The sequence below is a fragment of the Miscanthus floridulus genome, chromosome 12, assembly GCF_019320115.1.
Source record: "Miscanthus floridulus cultivar M001 chromosome 12, ASM1932011v1, whole genome shotgun sequence".
Classification (NCBI taxonomy): domain Eukaryota; kingdom Viridiplantae; phylum Streptophyta; class Magnoliopsida; order Poales; family Poaceae; genus Miscanthus; species Miscanthus floridulus.
In genome coordinates, this window is record NC_089591.1 from 28210931 (window position 1) to 28231862 (window position 20932).

Here is a 20932-nt window from a genome sequence, read left to right on the forward strand (position 1 = left end):
AATCTGCAGGAAGATCAAGCTTATATGCATTCTCATTTATTCGTTGCATCACTTTAAAAGGACCATCCGCTCTAGGCATCAATTTAGATTTTCTTAATTCAGGAAACCTATCCTTTCGCAAATGCAACCAAACCAAATCTCCAGGTTCAAGAATCAATTCCCTTCTACCTTTATCTCCAGTAAATTTGTACTTAGCATTCATGCGCTCTATGTTTTCTTTAGTGGTTTCATGTAGTTTTAGCATCAATTCAGCACGTTGCTTAGCATCAAAATTCAACTTTTCAGAACTTGGCAATGGCATTAAATCAATAGGAGCACATGGTAACAAGCCATAAACAATCTCAAAAGGACACATCTTCGTAGTAGAATGCAGCGAACGATTATAAGCAAACTCAATATGAGGCAAATAATCTTCCCACATCTTAATATTCTTCTTTAAAATAGTCCTTAACATAGTAGACAAAGTTCTATTCACAACTTCAGTTTGACCATCAGTTTGGGGGTGACAAGTGGTGGAAAATAAAAGCTTAGTCCCCAATTTGGCCCATAAAGTTCTCCAAAAATGGCTAAGAAATTTAGCATCATGATCAGAAACAATTGTATTTGGCACACCATGCAAGCGAACAACTTCTCGAAAGAACAAATCAGCAATATTTGTAGCATCATCAGTTTTATGACATGGTATGAAATGTGCCATTTTAGAGAATCGATCCACAACCACAAAAACACTATCTCGCCCTTTCCTAGTTCGTGGCAATCCCAACACAAAATCCATAGAAATATCCTCCCAAGGAGCACTAGGAACAGGAAGAGGCATATACAAACCGTGTGGATTCAACCGGGACTTAGCCTTTTGACATGTTGTGCAGCGAGCAACAAATCTCTCCATGTCTCGTCGCATCTTTGGCCAAAAGAAATGACCAGCAAGAATGTCCTCCGTCTTCTTCGCTCCAAAATGCCCCATCAAGCCACCTCCATGCGCTTCCTGCAGCAACAACAAGCGAACGAAGCTAGCTGGAATGCATAGCTTGTTAGCTCTAAACACAAACCCATCATTGAGGATGAATTTGTTCCACGTTTTCCCATCTTTACAATGCAGCAGCACTTCTTTAAAATCAGCATCATGAGCATATCGGTCTTTAATTGTTTCTAACCCAAAGATCTTGTAATCAAGTTGATTCAGCAAAGTATATCTCCTAGACAATGCATCTGCAATGATATTATCCTTCCCTTTCTTGTGTTTGATAACATAAGGAAAAGATTCAATAAATTCAACCCATTTTGCATGTCTACGATTTAGTTTTCCTTGACTACGAATATGCTTCAAAGATTCATGATCAGAATGTATAACAAATTCTTTGGGCCACAAATAATGCTGCCATGTTTCTAATGTCCGCACTAGAGCATATAATTCCTTATCATATGTAGAATAATTAAGAATAGGCCCGCTCAATTTCTCACTAAAGTATGCAACAGGTTTTCCTTCTTGTAACAAAACACCACCCAATCCAATTCCACTCGCATCACATTCAAGCTCGAAAGTCTTATTAAAATCAGGGAGTTGGAGTAGAGGTGCATGTGTTAACTTATCTTTCAGCACATGGAAGGCGTGCTCTTGTGCTTTGCCCCAAGAAAAGGGCACTCCCTTCTTTGTAAGCTCATTCAATGGTGCAGCAATGGTGCTGAAGTCCTTCACAAAACGGCGATAGAAACCAGCAAGTCCTAGGAAACTCCGCACTTGTGTGACCGTCGTGGGTACAGGCCATCCTTGTATAGCTTCCACCTTGGCTTTATCAACCTCAATTCCCTGTGGAGTGACAACATAGCCAAGAAATGATACTCGATCGGTGCAGAAAGTGCACTTCTCAAGGTTACCAAACAAACGTGCATCACGTAGAGCATTGAAAACAGCACGTAAGTGATCAAGGTGTTCATCCATGGATTTGCTATAAATCAGTATATCATCAAAGTAGACGACAACAAATTTCCCAATGAAAGCACGCAAAACCTCGTTCATTAATCTCATGAAAGTACTAGGTGCATTAGTTAACCCAAAAGGCATGACTAACCACTCATATAGACCGAACTTGGTTTTGAAAGCAGTTTTCCATTCATCTCCCAATTTCATACGAATCTGGTGGTACCCACTACGCAAATCAACCTTTGAAAACACAACAGCACCACTCAATTCATCAAGCATATCATCTAGTCGTGGAATAGGGTGTCGATATCGAATGGTGATATTATTAATAGCCCTACAATCAACACACATGCGCCATGTTCCATCTTTCTTAGGCACTAAAATCACTGGAACAGCACAAGGACTAAGAGACTCACGCACATAACCTTTGTCTAGTAGTTCCTGCATTTGTCGCTGAATTTTCTTCGTTTCCTCCGGATTGGTCCTGTATGGCGCACGGTTTGGCAAAGATGCTCCAGGGATAAGATCAATTTGGTGCTCAATCCCTCGTATTGGTGGCAGCCCCGCTGGTATCTCAATGGGGAACACATCAGAATACTCCTGCAAAATGTTAGCAATAGCAGGGGGCAAAGAACGTTGCATATCCTCAAATGAAATGAAAGCATCCTTGCATACCAAAGCATAAGCAACAGAGGTGGATGCATTGAACTCATTAATATCAGATTTTGTAGCAAGCATACAACGTCCTTTCAACTTTATCTCATCTTTGTCATCAACAACAGATTTGTCACTCTCGCTCTTTGCTTTTGCAGCCTTAGTAACATCAGATTTCATAATAGCTTCAGGAGACATAGGATGCAACACAATTTTTCGATCATGGTATAGAAACGAATATTGATTTGATCTACCATGATGCATCGAATCTCTATCAAATTGCCATGGTCTACCTAGCAGAATATTGCAAGCTTGCATAGGCACAACATCACATTCAACAATATCTTTGTATGATCCGATGGAAAAATCGATTCGCACCAGTCTCGTTACCTTTGCCTTACCACTGTTGTTCAGCCATTGGATGTAGTAGGGATGGGGGTGTGGTTTGGTGGTGAGGGCGAGCTTCTATACCATGTCGCTACTTGCCAAGTTGTTGCAGCTACCTCCATCAATGATCATGCGGCACGAACGCTCCTTGATGACACACTTTGTTTGGAATAAAGTGTGTCGCTGATTTTGCTCCGCCTTCTCCATTTGTGCACTAAGCACTCGCTGTACAATCAAGCTCTCATAGTGCTCTGTGTCACCTGCATTAATGTGTTCTTCTATGTGTTCCTCACTACCTGCATAGTCAGCCGCAAGCAATGCAAGTGTATCTTCATCAAAATCACTAGTGGATGAACACTCACCATCATCTTTGACAATCATAACACGCTTGTTTGGGCAGTCACGCATCATATGGCCATATCCCTTGCACCGATGACATTGTATGTTGTTTGTTCTACCTGTCGATGCCACGGATGAAGTACTCGCAGCCGGCTTTTGCGCTGTCTTCGCTACTAAATTGGTGGGGGCAGCTCGAGTCTTATCACTAGATGATGGCGTAGGAGTACGTGTAGATGGAGTTGTAGACGTGCGCGGCTGCCATGAACTAGCTTTCCCTGCAGAAACATTAGTCCTTGCGCTAGCACGTCGTCCCTGCACTTTCCGTTCAGCTTTACAAGCAAGATGAAACAGTTTGGTTACGTTATTGTATTCTTTGTAAGCGAGGATATCCTGAATTTCCCGATTTAACCCACCTAAAAATCTAGCCATAGCAGGTTCCTCATCCTCCTCTAATTTACAACGCAACATACCCGTTTGTAATTCCTGATAGTATTCTTCTACACTTTTAGAACCTTGTCTCAATTGCTGCAACTTATTTATCATATCACGGGCATAGTAAGATGGGACAAATCTAGCTCTCATGGCTCGTTTCAGCGCATCCCAAGTTTTAGGTATGTTATTAGGATTTTTCTTGCCATATTCAATCCACCAAACAGAAGCAAAATCTGTGAACTCACTAGTAGCAGCCCTAACACGTGTGTTCTCAGGAAATTCATGGCATGCAAACTTTTGATCAACAGCAATCTCCCAAGTAATGTATGCATCAGGGTCATATTTACCATCAAAAGGAGGTATTTTAAATTTAATCTTACTGAAAGCATCATCATTATTGTGTACCTCGCGTCGGCGGCGGCCACCCATACCTCTACGGTTGTGACGTAGGCGACGTCGATCACGAGTATCTTGATCATCATGTTCAGTATCACCTGTGTATTCATCATCATAACTACCATCCTCTCGATCTTCCTCCTTCTTTTCTTCTTTATGCTGGTCTTTATCATTGTTGTGGAGGTCATCAAAACGCCTCAGCAGAGCAGCAAGGCTTTTGTCCACACTAGCAATGGACTGCTCCAAACCTGCAAGCTTGTTGTTTGCGACAATCTGCGTAGCCTCCAACTGCCCAAGTTTGTCATTTGTCACCTGCAAGTCATTATCAAGTCCCTCCGTGTGCAACTTCACTTTCCTTTCAAAATGTTGTATGATGCCCTTTGTGCGAGGCGAATGTGGAATTTGGTTATCTTCGTCGGTCCCTGGCATGGTTCAAAGACAAAGACAACAAGAAGACAAGTGAAGAAATAAAAGCCCTACAACTACTAGGATGTAGCTACAGCAAGTCGCTCACTCTCCACCTATTACACAAGTTCTTACCTTGCTCGACTGGAGGGGTCATCTACCAACAAGTCTGCAGCAATGGATGAAGTGTATCGGTGCCGCAGCACGAGACCTGTCAAGCTGTAGAATATGTGGAGCTATAGGTGGGCTGAAACAAGGAACGAACTAGCACCACGTTAGTTACAAAAAGCAAGCTGAATAATCGTTCAACCGGCGGTACTGTGCTGGTCCTAGTCTAGACCGTGCTAGAGACGTGAGCCTGGACACAAAGAAGAGCACAACACACCACCCAAAGTGAACGAAAAAAAAATCTCTAAGATCAGCCCCTTTCTCTTCTTTTCTTTTGCTTCTTTCTCTTTTTTTTTCTTTCTTTTTTTTGAATATTTTTTTTCTTTCTTTTTTTTTTCAGGGGCACTCAAAACTGATTATATGAACAAGACACTCCCAAAGAGTAACTCAGCACACACACTTTTTTTCGAAAGGGCAGGGGTATTCCAGTAAAAAAAACAAAGGTCTATAGGATTGTAGGAAACTAATCTACTATTTTTTTTGGCTTTTTTGGACTGTAGGAAAAATAAAAATAGCGAAGAATTACAAGTCTCTCACCGATAAACCTTGCTCTGATTACCAACTGATATGAACCCGCTAGGGTTTATGGACGATCTTTCGATGAGAGGCGTGAGATCACTCGATTTGGTGGATGGAGATGACGTTCACGGCCCGACTACGGCCTTCCAAGACCACGCCTTAGCAACCGATACACCACCTCCAAAGGCCGTCATGATCTTGTGGAGCGCGACAACCAGCCACTAGGGCTCCCGTCCTGCAAGCAATCGAAGAACTAGCAAGAACAAGGAAACAAGGACTGAATTTGCAAGATGGAATTGAAAGCCTCAAACTGAATCTTATTTTGAGTGGGGTTCCGAAGACAAGGAGACGGGCGGCTGGATCAGCACGCGCGCCTACAAGCAAGTAGCAAAGGCTAAACTTGATCTAAACAAAACCCAAGTGTTCCTGGTGGCGGCTAAGGGGTATATGACGTGTGGAGGACGACCACAAGAGAGTTTGGGTCATGCTCCAACCCTAGGACGCGTCCCTACTGGACTCTAAACGATACAAGCCCATTGGGCTAACTTAAGGTGGCGCAGCACCCTGGACAGAATAGACCTCTCGGTGATTTTTGGGCTATTGATGCCGTTTATGAGCAGGTATGAGTATGAGGTCAGATCCATATGAAAGTAGACTTTATTAGCTTTCCAACAAGTCCAGAATCACCCCAATCCGACTCCGTATGTAACCATGGTGACCGTCGCAAGTTGGAGGTGTGCTGCAGTCCGAATCCAGCCTACGCGAGTCCTTTTCCCTTTCGGTCTTCTCCTTGATTCCTAATCAAAACAAGAGTACACGTGTCTCCAAGATCTAAACAGGATGGACAAGAGCTCAAGAAGGAACTCACTTGATGATCAAGTGTTCGAGCACGAGCACGGGTAATAGGACCAGCAGGTGTCGGCGTGGATGGCGTGGATGTATGATCGGTGTTGATGTCCTCATTAGGGAGGGATTCTATCTTTGTTGTTGTTGACCGATTCTCTAAAATGGCACATTTTATTCCATGTCATAAGAACGACGATGCTTCACACGTTGCTGATTTGTTTTTCAGGGAGATCGTTCATTTACATGGAGTACCAAGGACTATTGTTTCAGACTGGGATACAAAATTTCTAAGCTATTTTTGGAAGACATTATGGGCTAAACTTTGTACGAAGTTGTTATTTTCCACCACTTGTCATCCGCAAACCGATGGGCAAACTAAAGTTGTCAACCGTACCTTGTCCACCATGTTGCGTGCTGTGTTGAAAAAGAATTTGAAGCAGTGGGAAGACTGCCTTCCACATGTTGAATTTGCTTATAACAGGGCAGTCCATTCCACAACAAACTTTTGTCCATTTGAAATTGTTTATGGGTTTAAACCACATGCTACCATGGATCTTTTGCCTTTACCATTACAGGAACAAGTTAACTTGGATGCAGCGAAGAGATCGGATTTTCTCAAGAAGCTACATGATGAGACAAGAAGGGACATCAAGAAGAAATCAGCACAATATGCAAAGCAAGCGAACAAAGGTAAGAAGAAGGTTACATTCCAGCCCGGAGACCTCGTGTGGTTGCATCTACGCAAGGATTGATTTCCCCAACAGCGCAAGAGTAAGTTGTCTCCTAGAGGTGATGGTCCGTTCAAGGTTTTACACAAGATAAATGATAATGCTTAGAAAATTGAGCTGCCACCTGAATATTCCAATGTGAGTACAACATTCAATGTCAAAGACTTGCTTCCATTTGTTGGTGAGCCTGAGTCGAGGATGACTCCTTCTCAAGAGGGGGAGGCTAACGAGGACATTCCTAGCATTCACTCATCTTCAAATAAAACTCCACTTGATATTGCTGGTCCAATTACAAGAAGTAGAGCTAAACAATTGGAGAAAGAAATTCATTCTTAGGTGAACGCTAACCTTATGTTTAATAATCAGTTTATGTTGAATGAGCCTATGCTTTTGAGTTCTTGTTCCAATGTCCTTAGGAATGATGGAGTGTATGAACTAGCATGGGATGAAGATGGATTCAAGCCTCTAGACATTTGAACCAAGAAACCTATGGTGTGCAAGAATAAAATGGTGGTTCATCACCTTTGCATGGAAATGCAACCAGAAGCTAGATGACTGATACATGGTATGAATTTCAAGCATCACCACAGACAGAATACAAGGAGTTGATGGTGTTCTATATGTGGATGGAAGTGTCTTGAAGTCTACTTTCTAGCCCATCAAACGACTCATTATTTGGACTTCCCAATAAAGAGTTATGCTCATTTTAGTAACTGCTATTAAAAGCTGAAAGACATGCGAACCAGCCATGAAATCCACTGGTGCATGCGCATGCTGCCATTTACTCCATGCTGAACGTCCCTATCTCTATATAGATCTTGTAGTAGACAATGAAAGGTTGAATCTTGATTGGCTGAATTCAGAATACACAAACTCATGGAGTTTTGTTTATGCGTGAGTCTTGAGAGGCTTGCAACACTTGTTCTTTCGATTCCTGAGGGAGTTGTAGAACGCTGAACTACGGTTCACCCAGTTCATGCCTTCATGTCTATAGGGTGTGATTGCATGGGCTGTTTCATCGGTACGTGAAAGGGTGATTGTCTCAGTAGTTCGTTGCGTGGACAGCCTCGCGGTGCACTGCCTCTTCACCAGGTCACGCAGCGACAAGTTATCAAGTTCGTGGATCCTATGAGAAGATCGGGCCACACAACTTGCTACACGCGTTGTATAGGCGTGTGCGCATCAGAATCAAAATTTCGTTCCTCATTTCCTAGAAACCAGATAAAATAAATTTGAGAAGAAAGGAAATGCAGGGTAACGGCTGATACTTGGAACATGGGAACTTGAAAGCATACCTCAGGGATGTGTCGCTGGTTGCCATTGCAGCCAAAATAGATCTGAATCTAAGGAAGGTTACTTGAATAACAGCTTGATAGACCAGAGGATTTGCTAGGGTTAAGGCCTTGGCGATGGTGGCTTTGGTTGTTGAGGCTTGCTCGAGAAAGAAAGGGAAAGTGAATGGGCCGAGTGAGTTAGAAATGATATTGTTGGGGTATTCTATAAAATTTGGATCGAGAAATCAGGAGTCACGTGTATATTTTGGAATAAACGGTTGCAACACGGTGAGCAAGGTAAATTGAAATTTTGGCATAAAATCATTTTTATCCCAAAATTGGGGGGCATGTGTTTACACCAAAATTTAGAAAGAAGAACGCGGGAACTCGGAGCTTCTAAGATTGTATCATCAAGGAATCGATTAGATGTGAATCGGTATCGGCTGGTTGTGATTCAGTGTAGGAATTGGCTATTTTATAGATGACATCAGTAGACAACGTTAATGGACTACTTACAGATGGCGTTGGAGAAAAATATGTCGGACTCTACAAAAAGGAAAAGATTAGAGCCCAAGTTATCTTAAGTTAGTAAAGTTTTCTTTTATTCCAAGAATTGTAATAAGTCATATTCAAGTAGGATTCATGTTTAGGTTCTGGGTATAAATATTGGACCCTGGTCATTGTAAAAAAAATCAACACATCAATCAAAATCAGTCTTTACTTTTTTGGCTTCACGCCAATCCTTAGGAGTAGGAGTAATGTAGCTTTTCGGTGAGTTCTTCTACAAACAGGGCTACATCGACTGATCGATCTCCGGCTTGCTTGTGAGTACCATCACGACTTGTATTGTGCTTGTAAAGCCACATCAGTTGATTGATCTTTTATGAGCCATAATATAAGTTTGTTATCGATCTATATCGTAGTTTGTAAGGCTGCATTAGCTGATTGATCTCTTACGAATCATAATATAGATCAAAGTTATCGATCTTGTGTTAAATAACTTGTTGTTTAACACAACATCACCAGTTATCAAATCTGCTAAGATTAGTAAGACTTTCCTTGATGTTTTTGATTCATTCACTCGTTATCGATTTTGCTATAATTAATGTTTTATTAATTATAACAAAATCACCCGATTGAGATAGAGATAGATCGGCATCATATTATCTTAATGGGTCGTCCTCTAATTTGGCATGCTTCAAATCTCGTAATTGATGACTTAATTCTGCTAGATCGGCTGTTTTATCTCTATTCCAGTCAAACATAGTATGCATCCAAAGACAAGTTCCAATCTTGAATAAACTCACTAGTTAATGAGATCTAATCTAATGACACTACCATAGCAGCATCGATCCGGTTGAACCTCACTGGTAAGACTTTGGATCAGGAATTATCGATTAGTGGTTTTGTTCGTGATCGAGATATGTACTCTGTTTGTTTGCTATGCCTGCATCGGCTGTTTTAGCCGATTGCCTATGCTCTCACACATATAGCACGCTTTCATGAATCTATCAACATATAGATGGTTTCATAGATTCTTTGGCTTTAGTTTGTTATCATTATAATAGCTGTATTAATCCGGTCGAACCTCAATATTGATGGTAATAGATTAGATTCACAACGTTTGTAGATTCATTTGAACTAGACAGTCGATTGCTCACATGCTATAATCCTCTTTCAACCTGAATCGGCTATTTTAGCCGATAGATTATGCTTTCCATGCTAGATCTATGAATATCGGTTATGAAAGGCTTTTATAATTGTACTTGTTTTGGTTGATTAGCCTTTATTAAATCTTCATGATCTATGAATATCAGTCATTATCCTCGTGTTATCATCATTCAACAATGGCCGATTGCTTCTATTTCAATATATTTTTATTCATGGACATGTTGGATATCAACTCTTTAGTCGAAAGCCTTATACACTGGCTATCTGGCCACATATTGGGACTGTCTGGTGCAACACCGACATGTTCCACCTTAAACTACTGATTATTCTCTCCTTGTTAATTGCAGGGTCAAATTGACTGGCACGCCTTTAGTTCCGAAACTAACCATTCTTGTGTTGAAGCTACGTAGATCTTTGGATTCACTCTGTCAAGATCATCTAGCTTGCTGTGTGTTGATTGCATCGCCACATTTTTGTGTCAGCAAAAACCCAATTCGCCCAAATTGCTACTGCTATCCCATCCTATGAAAAAGATAGAATTCCTAGCAAACCTGAAGGAACCATGGAGACAACCAACCTTGTTACAACCAGGTATGGCTATGCTTTAAGTTCTTGGGGTTCCTACTTAGTAGATTCCCATTTACCATTAAGAAAGGTGATCCCGGAACCCCACGATTACATGCTCCATTGGAACTCATACCTTCCATAATGCTTGTGTGATATAGGATCCAGTGTAAACATAATGTCTAAGAAAACTTATGATCAATTGTTCTACACTACCTTAGCTCCAACTTTAGTTTACCTATAGCAAGCCGATCAATCTATCTGTTATCTCAAGGGAGTAGCCATTGATTTATTAGTTAAAGTTAGGAGTGCTTATGTTCCAATAGATTTTATGATCTTAGACATAGGCAACGCTGAGGATACACCTTTAATCCTTGGTTGTCCTTTCCTTAATATTGCAAAATCTTGCATATATGTGGCTTCTGGGCAAATCCAATTCCACCTTGCTAGAAGAGAAGAAATATTTGCTTTTGCCTCTAGGCAACCCCTCTTTGATGAGAAACAGGAAAAGAAGAAGCATCCGAAGAGAATCAAGATGAAAAAACCAAAGCCGATTTAAGAAATGGAGAAGCCTGTCAAGAAGAAGAAGGAGAATAAAAGAGGTGGCATAAAAAGAAAGATCCGTCCTCAAATTCATCATCCCCTGATCCTAACAAGGCCTTCGAGGTGGAACAAGAGGAAACACCTCTGCCCAAGGATGAATAACCTTGATCCCGTCAAAAAGGTAAGTCTTCTATTCCCTTGCACATTTATTGCATTAGTTGCATCTCATATTTAAATTTCCAATAAATTTTCTTTGCATTGCATGATTAGTTAGCTGCATTAAGCTACTCTATGTTAATAAATAAAGTTCTGTAATAGCTATGCATGTTAGGATAGGATTTGCATTTAAAACAATATAAAAATAATAATAAATATAATAATAAAATAAATAAAATAAAATAATAATAATAATAATATTATTCAGTAGTAGTCATACTGAATAAGTTATCTAGTAGTAATAGGTTTAGTCATTTATGCATTCTAGTAGTATTAGTTAGTCAATAAAAAAGAGAATCAAAAGAGCCGCCAGACGACAGTCCAACTTATGCAAAAGACAAGCTTGGGGAAGACATCTCTCCCCGCTTAGGTATAAAAGATCTTAAACCCTCTCTTTACATTCATGTTTGTTTTACATATCAATATTCATGATCATAGAATGTAAAGAGAAGTGCCTTGAAATTTATCTTAAAAGAAATTCTGCTCTAATAAAATAATGATAATTTAATTGGAGATGATGAAAAGTTGCTCTATGATACTTTGTAAAAGCTTGTCATACAACCTTATACTTCTTAAGGTTTGAGCATGATAACTTAGAGTTCATCTTAAGTTTAATGCTTTTGTGGGTTGCAAATGCTACAACCAAGTATAAGTTCTTGTGAGAAATGTTGTAGCCTTGATTAGAGTAAATCTTTGAACCTATCTGAGGAATAGTAAAAACAACCTAGAGTTTTGTTTTGCAAAATGCTAAAACTCTCTTGCTAGACGTTCCTGAATGGTGATGAATTCCTACCAAAGCCATATACATATTTATTCATACATTATAAAGCCACTATAAAAGCTGCTTGTTTGTTTTGAGCTATTTCAAGCCTTGTTGATCTGAGTAGAGAAACTTATCATGCTTTTTGATAAAGATCACATACACCCACATACTTATGCTAATCCTACACTAGGAATACGCAACCACATATGCTTTCCATTCATTATTGCTCTATGAGAATCAAAGTTACCTCTCTAGCTATCTTACATCAAAAAAAGAGGCATGGGCTATAGAAGAGAGAGAGAGAGAGAATAAAGAGCAAAAAGCTCTAGTGTTCAAAAAAGAGAGTGAGAAAAAGAAAAGTAGCCATGCCCTCTCAAAAAGAAGCTAGAGAAGGGAAACTTCTCAAAGGAGTAACACTTCCACCACAAATACCACACTCATGCACATCTTGATCAATTAGTATGATTTGTTGCTCCTTGTGATCCAAGTGTTTGACTTAGCAATAAATTCAATTCAAGTAGGCTATGCTTTTATCCCCTACCGTGAGCTCCACATAAGCTATAGGATAGAAATTAAGGCTAAGAACCATGGCCTTGGTGAGATTTCAAAACACCATTGAGTGACTTGAGTGTACCATCTGAGGAACTTAGGCACGTTTTTTTTCAAAAATTATTGAAAACATCTAGGAAGTTTGAGCTAAGCCAAAGTAGGCAAAAAGTATCTATCTAGCCACACATTCTTGTAATTACTTGTGTCAAGGTAAAAGCTATAAGTCTCACATTGCTAAGACCGATGGAGAATTTCTAAGTGTTAACAAGTTCAACTCAAGAGATAGTATTTGTTTGTATATAAGATTATGTAGGACATTACATAGTAGCAACTCCTGATCCAACACCTATTCCATGCTAAACCTGCATCTTTGCTGAGGATAGCAAAGGGGTAGCTTGGGGGAGCTTGTTGACGGTCACTAACACCCGTTTTGACCATCAACATTCCACCCAAAAGCATGACAAATTGAGGTAAATCATCATCACATGTGAAGAATTTTGTTTATAATTCACCTAGTTCCACTTGTGCTTGTAGAATTATTTGTATGCAGGAAATTTGAGCAAAAATAAGCAAAAAGGTGACAAATATGGACACATGGAAGCAAGTGGACAAGTTAGGGAGCCTTGGGCCCACTTGGCAGCGCCGCTCGACCCCCTAAGTGGCCATGCCACATCACCGATTCGTGGGAGCTACTCCAGAGCTAACGACAAGCGTCCATTCAATTGGGTTTGATCAATGGCCGTGATTTGATGACGTTGGATCCATGGGCCATTATCATAGACTTGGGAGGCTTCCACCACCTTACCAACCGACTTATCTGCCAAATTTTGACATGTGCTGGCTTCACAACCAACTTGGAGGAGCAACCATGGCACTATGATGCAGAGGCGGTGCATTCAAGGGCCGACCGGTGCCCCCCTAGCGCCACCCAGTGCCATAGGTGCTCCACCGACCTACCTGCTACCTACAAATACCTCCCATGCCTCTCTACACTATAAATAGAGGGTGTGGAGCTCGGTAGAGAAGTGCCCCATTCAATTCCAAGCTCTCCAAGCTTCACTTAGCTTTCTAGCTTAGCATTAGCCATAGAGTAGTAGTCTAGTAGTGGAGTAGAGTAAGAGCAGAGCTTCTCTCGGAGTCTAGAATAGTCTTCTAGGTCTGGTATAGCTCATTTAGCATTTACTTTATTCAGTACTTTATTCTAGTACTTTATTACTTAAGTACTAAGTCATTATTGTTCATCAATAGTGAGCTTAGGTGCTTATTGGTTGGCATTAGTAGCATAGGTTATCTCTTAATTAGTAGCTATTCGTTAGTATTAGTTCCATCATCTGGTTAGGGTGCTTTGATCTCATTTCATTAGAGCTCGGATCAAAGTAGTAAGTTTATAGATTAAGCATGGTGCTTAGGCTATAGATTACCGGTGGATACGGCTAGGACTCTGGATAGATTGTGGTAGGTGGCAAGTGGTGACAGCCTTGTCTATCCTCTGTATTCCACTATGATAGGTCTAGTCATTAAATCATAGGGCTCATGGCAGACCTTGTCTATTTAACTCTCCTAGTTGGTAGGTGGACTATGCCCTGAAGTACTAGCGTATTTCTCCTAGTCGTTAGTTTACCCTTAGTTACTGAAAGATTAATCTTTCGCTCTCCCACCTAGCGATAGTTCTATGTGCTTGTGGAATTACTCCAATAGTTGTTAAGAAGTATCAATAGAGCTCTTCTTCTTCTACTTTTCTTATGTATGATGATGATTGAAGGGGGGTGGCCTTCTCCGTTTATAGCTCAAGTAGGATGGTTTGCTTAGTTATTTTAGGTAACCCCCACTACAACCAACCTTAGGAGCATTGAATATATCACCATAAGGAGGATGGGCCTAGGCTAAGGCGGCTAGGGTGCGGGCGCACCCCTGGCCACCTCCTTTGTCACGTGGGCTTCTGGCTAGGCCTAAGCCACTCCCCCATGGGTTTCATGCCCAAGTTGATCAGGTAGGTGGGCTTTTCTCTCTTTATTCTTTGTTTTGCTTGGGTCAAATTGTATTATGAGTGTTTTGTTTTATATTTCTTCTCTTTTTGGTCCATCTTGATGTGTTTTCATGCTTGTCCTGTAAAACAAGGGTAATTCACCAAAACTTTGGAACTGGTTAGTTGAGAGTCCTATTTCTATGTTTGGTTGTTTGTTATTGATGAATTTTATACAAGTGTTGGTGGTATAAAGTGTGAGTTAAGAACCACCAATAAACTCCCCCACACTTAGTCCTTTGCTTGTCCTCGAGTAAAGCTTAGGACTAAGATGGTTTATTCTCCTTTATATGAAACCTGCATACAAGTTATTCCAAGCTTCACCTGGACTTGTGAACATTCTGAGTGTCTACCAAATTATCTTGAGTAATTGGATAATGGAATAGCATGGATTCAAATCCTCTTACTCTACTCTGCTTGGAAACTAGGGTTTTTGCTTTTGAAAAAAAATAAAGATAGCTTTGCTCCTCAAGTGATACTCTTGGATCACTCATATTTTCTATTTGGTTCCTCACTAAGACATATCTTTGAGGTTTTGCCTTTTTTATCATCCTACCTGATGTAGACAAGGCCCGATCTTCCAAAAGATATGATAGCGTCGATTGGTGGAGACTCGATGTTCATGATCTAGGCTTTGAACCAAGACTGATCTAGACCCTCGCAACCATTACACCACTGCTCCGTTGGTTATCAACCACGCAAACGCGATTGACCTCGCCGAGAAGGCTTTCCTGCAAGCGAATTGAGAACACAAGTAAGAACAGGATGAACACAATCTGAAATTGCAAATAAATATGAGGCTTATGAAAACAAGAAGGAGTTCATATCTTTATTCGAAAGGACTAATCGCCACAGGTGAACAAGATCAAGAACTGGGGCCCTGGTTCACAGCAAGCAGCCTTGGCAGCACAGTTGCAGCAAAACGATGTCTGTTTCATGAGGAAATCAAGAACTAAACAAAACCCAAACCCTAAGGAGAGCGACAGCTGCTAGTTATACAGTCTTGGGCATCACCCCCTGGATGCGTCCCCTAATGGGCCCAAACACGATACACGGTCCAACGGACCAAAAGACGATGTCATAGCACCCTGGCAGATTCTGGATACTAACTTATTTTGATGATTCCTGTTGATTCCGAAGGGCTTTTGACATGAGACCACTTGAATTGGCTTCCTTATCTAATTATCTTTCCATCCATATGTGGATCGTCAAAAATGGAGCCCGGATGCACCTTGGTGACCAGTTTTATGATAGACTGGTCCTAGAATCCAAGATGGGCTCCAACTTCAGTTGGACTAGGCCTCCACCATGAGAAAGATGAATTGGACGCCCATGCTGGACCTCCTCCTCTCCTTGGCTTGTATGCAATGAAGTAGTGATGTCCTCATCACTACCTGTACAAGCTTATGTAGAGTTTTGGGTATGGATGATAACTTGGCACACTTACCTTGCGTATGCTATAAGGTCAAATCCCGGATCCATGGAGGGAAGTGTCATACCCTTAGATTGAAAAAGTGCATGTGTGTGGAATTTGGTAAAACTATACTCCTTTGTTTGGTATGATCTTTTTCCCTAGCTTTTTATTCTTGAGACATGGCAATCATTCTTTTTTCTTTTTATGAGCCTTCATGTGCTCATTATTTTTTTCAATACTTAGGACCTTCATGTGTCCTATATTTTTTTCAATACTATTGCATAGCCTTCATGTCTCCTTTACTAAGAACATGCTAAGAGAGATCATATATTTAGAGCATGGAGTATTTATTGGTGGTTGATGGATGGCATGTTTTTGCGTACTTCCAGTGTAGAAGCATCATTTTGTATATGGCGTGTACGTGATTTTTTATTTTGGGAGCATGAAACTTCTCTCAACAAAGATCACAAAACTTGACAAAACTCAACATAAAGTAAGTGGCTATATAGAAAGCTTATAGCATGTAGAATCATATAAGGCCTTGGTAGGAAATTTTGATCATTGAGGAGTATGCTATTTGCATTTTGATTTTGTAAAATAAATCCCAAGTACTTTGCAAGAGAAAGCAACTTTCATTTCATCCCACTATATCTCATATTCCAATTACTTAGATTAAAATGGGATCCCTATAATGAGTTGCTCACAAGTCATAGGAATTTTAGCAAGGAATACAAAGTATGCAAATTCTAATCAAAAGGTAGAATAGAGTTGGAGCATTAACTTGTACTTTTATTTCTGTTCATCTTTTAACAATTATATAGAGAGTGAGTGAGGGTGAGGGTGCACAAACCAAGTTGGAACGTGTTTGACTTTTTTGTGCACCTTTGGGAGATGAGTGTGGCGCCTCCCCCACACTTGTTTTTGTACCTGTATTTTGTTTTTCATTGCAAGAGAGAGAGCACAAAAACAAGTGTAGACAAATAATGCTAATAATAATAATAAGATCTTTATTGAATTCAAAACTTGCATAGGCGCTTTTACATGATGAAAATTAAAATGATTGGAAAGGTAAAGTAGCAGTAGAAAGTGTGCCTAATTATTAAGTAGAAGTGGCTTAGATAGCTATGGGTTAAGAGCTCCTTCCGCTCCTACCGCCCTTGCCACCCTAGCAAGCTTTCAGCCGAAACCGAAGCGAAAGGTATTGATGTCATTTTCAAGATCCTTGATATTGATACAACTTTTAGCAAGTTGGTCCCTAAGCGTCCTAACTTCCGTCTTTATCAGGAGTCCTCTACAAGAGTATCCATCATGGGGATGGACGACAAACCCGCAAGTTTATAATGAGCAAAGATAACTTACTTAAGAAATCAATACCAAAGTTGAACATGAACTTCATACATCAAGTAGCAAGACGAATCGTAGAGGTACAAGTGTGAAGGAGATGTTAGCTCCGGCACTCCTTCCGCTAAGTGTACAAGTGCGCCGAGTACACTAGTGGAGTTAGCCAACAACTTTGGTACTTCTCCAACTTTTCTCTCTCTCACTCCCTATACTACTCTAGCTAGAAGCTAAAGATATGAGTGGAGCTCTTCTTCTTCTACTTTGCTTGTGTATGATGATGATTGAAGGGGGTGGCCTTCTCCTTTTATAGCTCAGGTAGGACGGTTTGCTTAGTTATTTTAGGCAACCCCTACCGCAACTGACCTTAGGAGCATTGAATGTACCGCCATAAGGAGGATGGGCCTAGGCTGAGGCGGCAAGGGTGTGCGCGCACCCCTAGTGTGGCCGCACTTGGGGTTGTGTGCCTAGCCACCACCTTTGTCAGGTGGACTTCTGGCTAGGCCTAAGACACTCCCTCGTGGGTTTCGTGCCCAAGTTGATCAGGAAGGTGGGCTTTTGTCTCTTTCTTCGTTGTTTTGCTTGGGCCAAATTGTATGATGAGTTTCTTTTATATTTCTTCTCCTTATGGCCCATCTTGATGTGTTTTCATGTTTGTCCTATAAAACATGGGTAATTCACCAAAACTATGGAACTGGTTAGTTAAGAGTCCTATTTCTACATTTGGTTTTTTGTTTCTGATGAATTTTATACAAGTGTTGGTGGTATAAAGTGTGAGTTAAGAACCACCAACATCCTTCTACTCAAGAGCACCCAAAATCCAGGGGGTTACAATAGAGTGTAAGGGAGAAAGAGAGAGATTTGGTGGGAGATCACTCGGTGCTGATCCTAGGAAAGCCTCACTGCTAGTGGAGCCTTCCCCTCATCGTAGAGGAGGAGGATGATGGGTGCAGTGGAGGAGCTCTTGATGCCCCTCTTTGGGTTGATCTGCTCTCATTGAAGAGTGTGAGCTAAACGGTGAGGACTCAAATGATGTGTCTAGAATCATCCTCCCCCCTCTTAGGATCAGACCTCCCCTTATATCTCAAGGTAGGTCAGGTACATGGTAGTTTGGGAGAGTTGAGCCTATGGTCTACATGTGTTAGAGTCCAGGAGGGTCTTGCAGCAGCATCGTGTGGACCATGGCGATATTGTGGAGCCAAAGAAGCTCTAGCTGTCATCTAGCTGCTATGTTCTAACACACTGAGTGTCAGCTTGGACCAGCCTCCACCAAGTGCACCTTCTGGAGGCTTCTTGCTGATGAAGGCGGCCAGCTTGAGGGGTTGACACTAGGGACTAGAAGCCCCTGAGCCCCTAAAGCCAGCGAAGGAGTTTGTCTTCTTTGTGTCATGCCCCATGCGTGACCCTATCAGAGGAGCGGTTGACAGAGCCACGCCTATGGGGCAGTGCTAGAGAGCCCCCTAAGCCTTGGTGGCTCAGGGCACCCTTTTGTGCTCGGGCCTTGGCTGGCACCGAAGACTAGGAGGGAGCCAAGGATCGGGTCCTGGCATCCGTTGATCGAGAGCCTAAGGCTCGAGCAAGCCCCCAAGTCCTGAGCAAAGGCGGCGGGCGTGCTCAAGCTCGGCCTGATTCCATTGCTAGAGGGTCCTACGTGAGCGTACCTGATGGGTATTGCCCCTGAGCCCTTGGGCGATCCTGGAAATGTCGGTTGGGGGGTCTCTCAGTCGGGAACCCTTGATCCCGAGGCTTAACATACCCCTATGTTAGGATCTCATCATAACCCCTAAGGTTAATAGAGGCGGGCACAAAAGGAGGTCACCTGTGTTAATGGAGGGCGTGCCCAGGGAAAAATGTGTCTGCCTCTATTAATCATTAATGGAGATGGGCGTCATAATGAGACCACCTCCATTAATGGTCCATTAACAGAGGTAGACACTTTAATAAACCCATCTCCATTAAACCATTAACAGAGGCAATCCACGTAAGACATCTGCCTCCATTAACCATTTAACATAGGATAACTTCCTAAGGGCAGTCCCAATGGTGCATTGATGATGGTTTCTATCCTTATTAAATGCCTTGCCACGTAGGCAAAACGCTGATGTGGCAACGTAATTAATGAAGAAAGAGAGCAAAAATCATAGAAATGGTTTCTTCATGAAGAAACCATGTCTACTCTTGACCCAATGCACTAAGAAACCATGAAATCGCCATTGGGGAGAAACCACTAGTTTCTAGAGAGCTCGTGTCGCACTTCCATTGGAGGAAAAGATAGAGTTGGGAGAGAGAAAGAGAAAATAGTTATTACTCATAGAAACCATGGGTTGGAAAGGAGTATTTTTTTTGGTGCGGTATCCTATGTTATAGAAACTACTAGTTTCTTTCATTGGGACTGCCCTAAGTCTTCCACCTCCATTAATGATTAATAGAGGCAGACTTCTAAATCACCCACCTCCATTAATGATTAACAGAAGCAACCATCTTAGGATGCCCGCCTCTATTAATAAATAGTTATAAATACAACAGCCCAACCATCCCATCTTCTTCCTCCACGAGCCCCCCCATTTATTTTGACCGGGTGAACCGCTCTATTTCTATGAAAAGATTTCATTTTTCAATGGGGTAGGATTTGATCTTGGTTTCTTTGAGGGAGGTGGTCATAGGAGCTTGGTATGCGCTCTCTATCCTATTTTTGTGCTCTTTTTGAAGTTTTTTATGCTTTTGTGGTGGTCTAGATCTATATCTATGGCGGGCTGGAGGAGAGACAGGATTTATGGTGCTAGTTCATGCATGCTGGTATAGCTACATCTTGATCTAGAGATGTGTGTGTGATATAACTCAATCTAGATCTGGTTCATCATGTTGGTTTTATTTGTGCCATGCATGTATATTTTTGTTTGTGTGAGAGAAAGCAAAGATATATTTATCTCCATAATTAAAGGCATTCATATATATTTTTTTGTTTGTGTGAGGGGAAGAGAAGATATATATTTTTTCATCATGTTATATATCGATGCGTCTATGATATATTTTTTCGCTACAAGGTTTTGATGGAATGGTCACAGTGGATGTACAACATATCAAGGCTAGCACCATCTTTCATGGAAGAAGTGATGAAGATTGTTGACAATGTTTGGAAACATGCTTTGAGTGAGAATCGAAAGTGAATCGTATGTCTGTGTTCTCTCTACAAGAACGAGCATGTCTAGATGATAGATAGCTATGAAGTCAAATCTCACTTGATCCGGTGGGGTTTTGTCCAAGGCTACATGGTTTCGAAATTTCATAGCGTGTGACTGCTACATCTAGAGGAACATCGGTGCAGGCAGACCATCAATCTGGCATGACAGAGGATTGTGGTGGAACCTTAGCCGATCACAGCATTGATGGTGATGATTTTTTCATGTTGGATAATTTTGTCGAAGACGTGAATGGCAATAGTGATGATGTGATGCGAAGTTTTTTGTGGAGATGCAGCGTCGCCTCAACAAGAGCAATGACCTTCTGTATGGGACCCCTAGGTAGCCAAACAACTTCAAAGAGATGAAGAAGGCGACAAAGGAGCATATCTATGAGGATTGTCCGAAGGAATGGATGGTGCGGCGTTTTGATCTCCAGTGTAAATACAAGCGATGAATCTATGTCCAAGGGTAAGAAGCTCTCCAAGCTGGCGAAGATGAACATGTACCCCTATCACCTCGACCCTACAAGGTATGCTCCAACAAAAGATATGGCGAGAGGAAGACAGGGCGGTAGCTGAGGCCAGGTGGCCGATAGAGTAT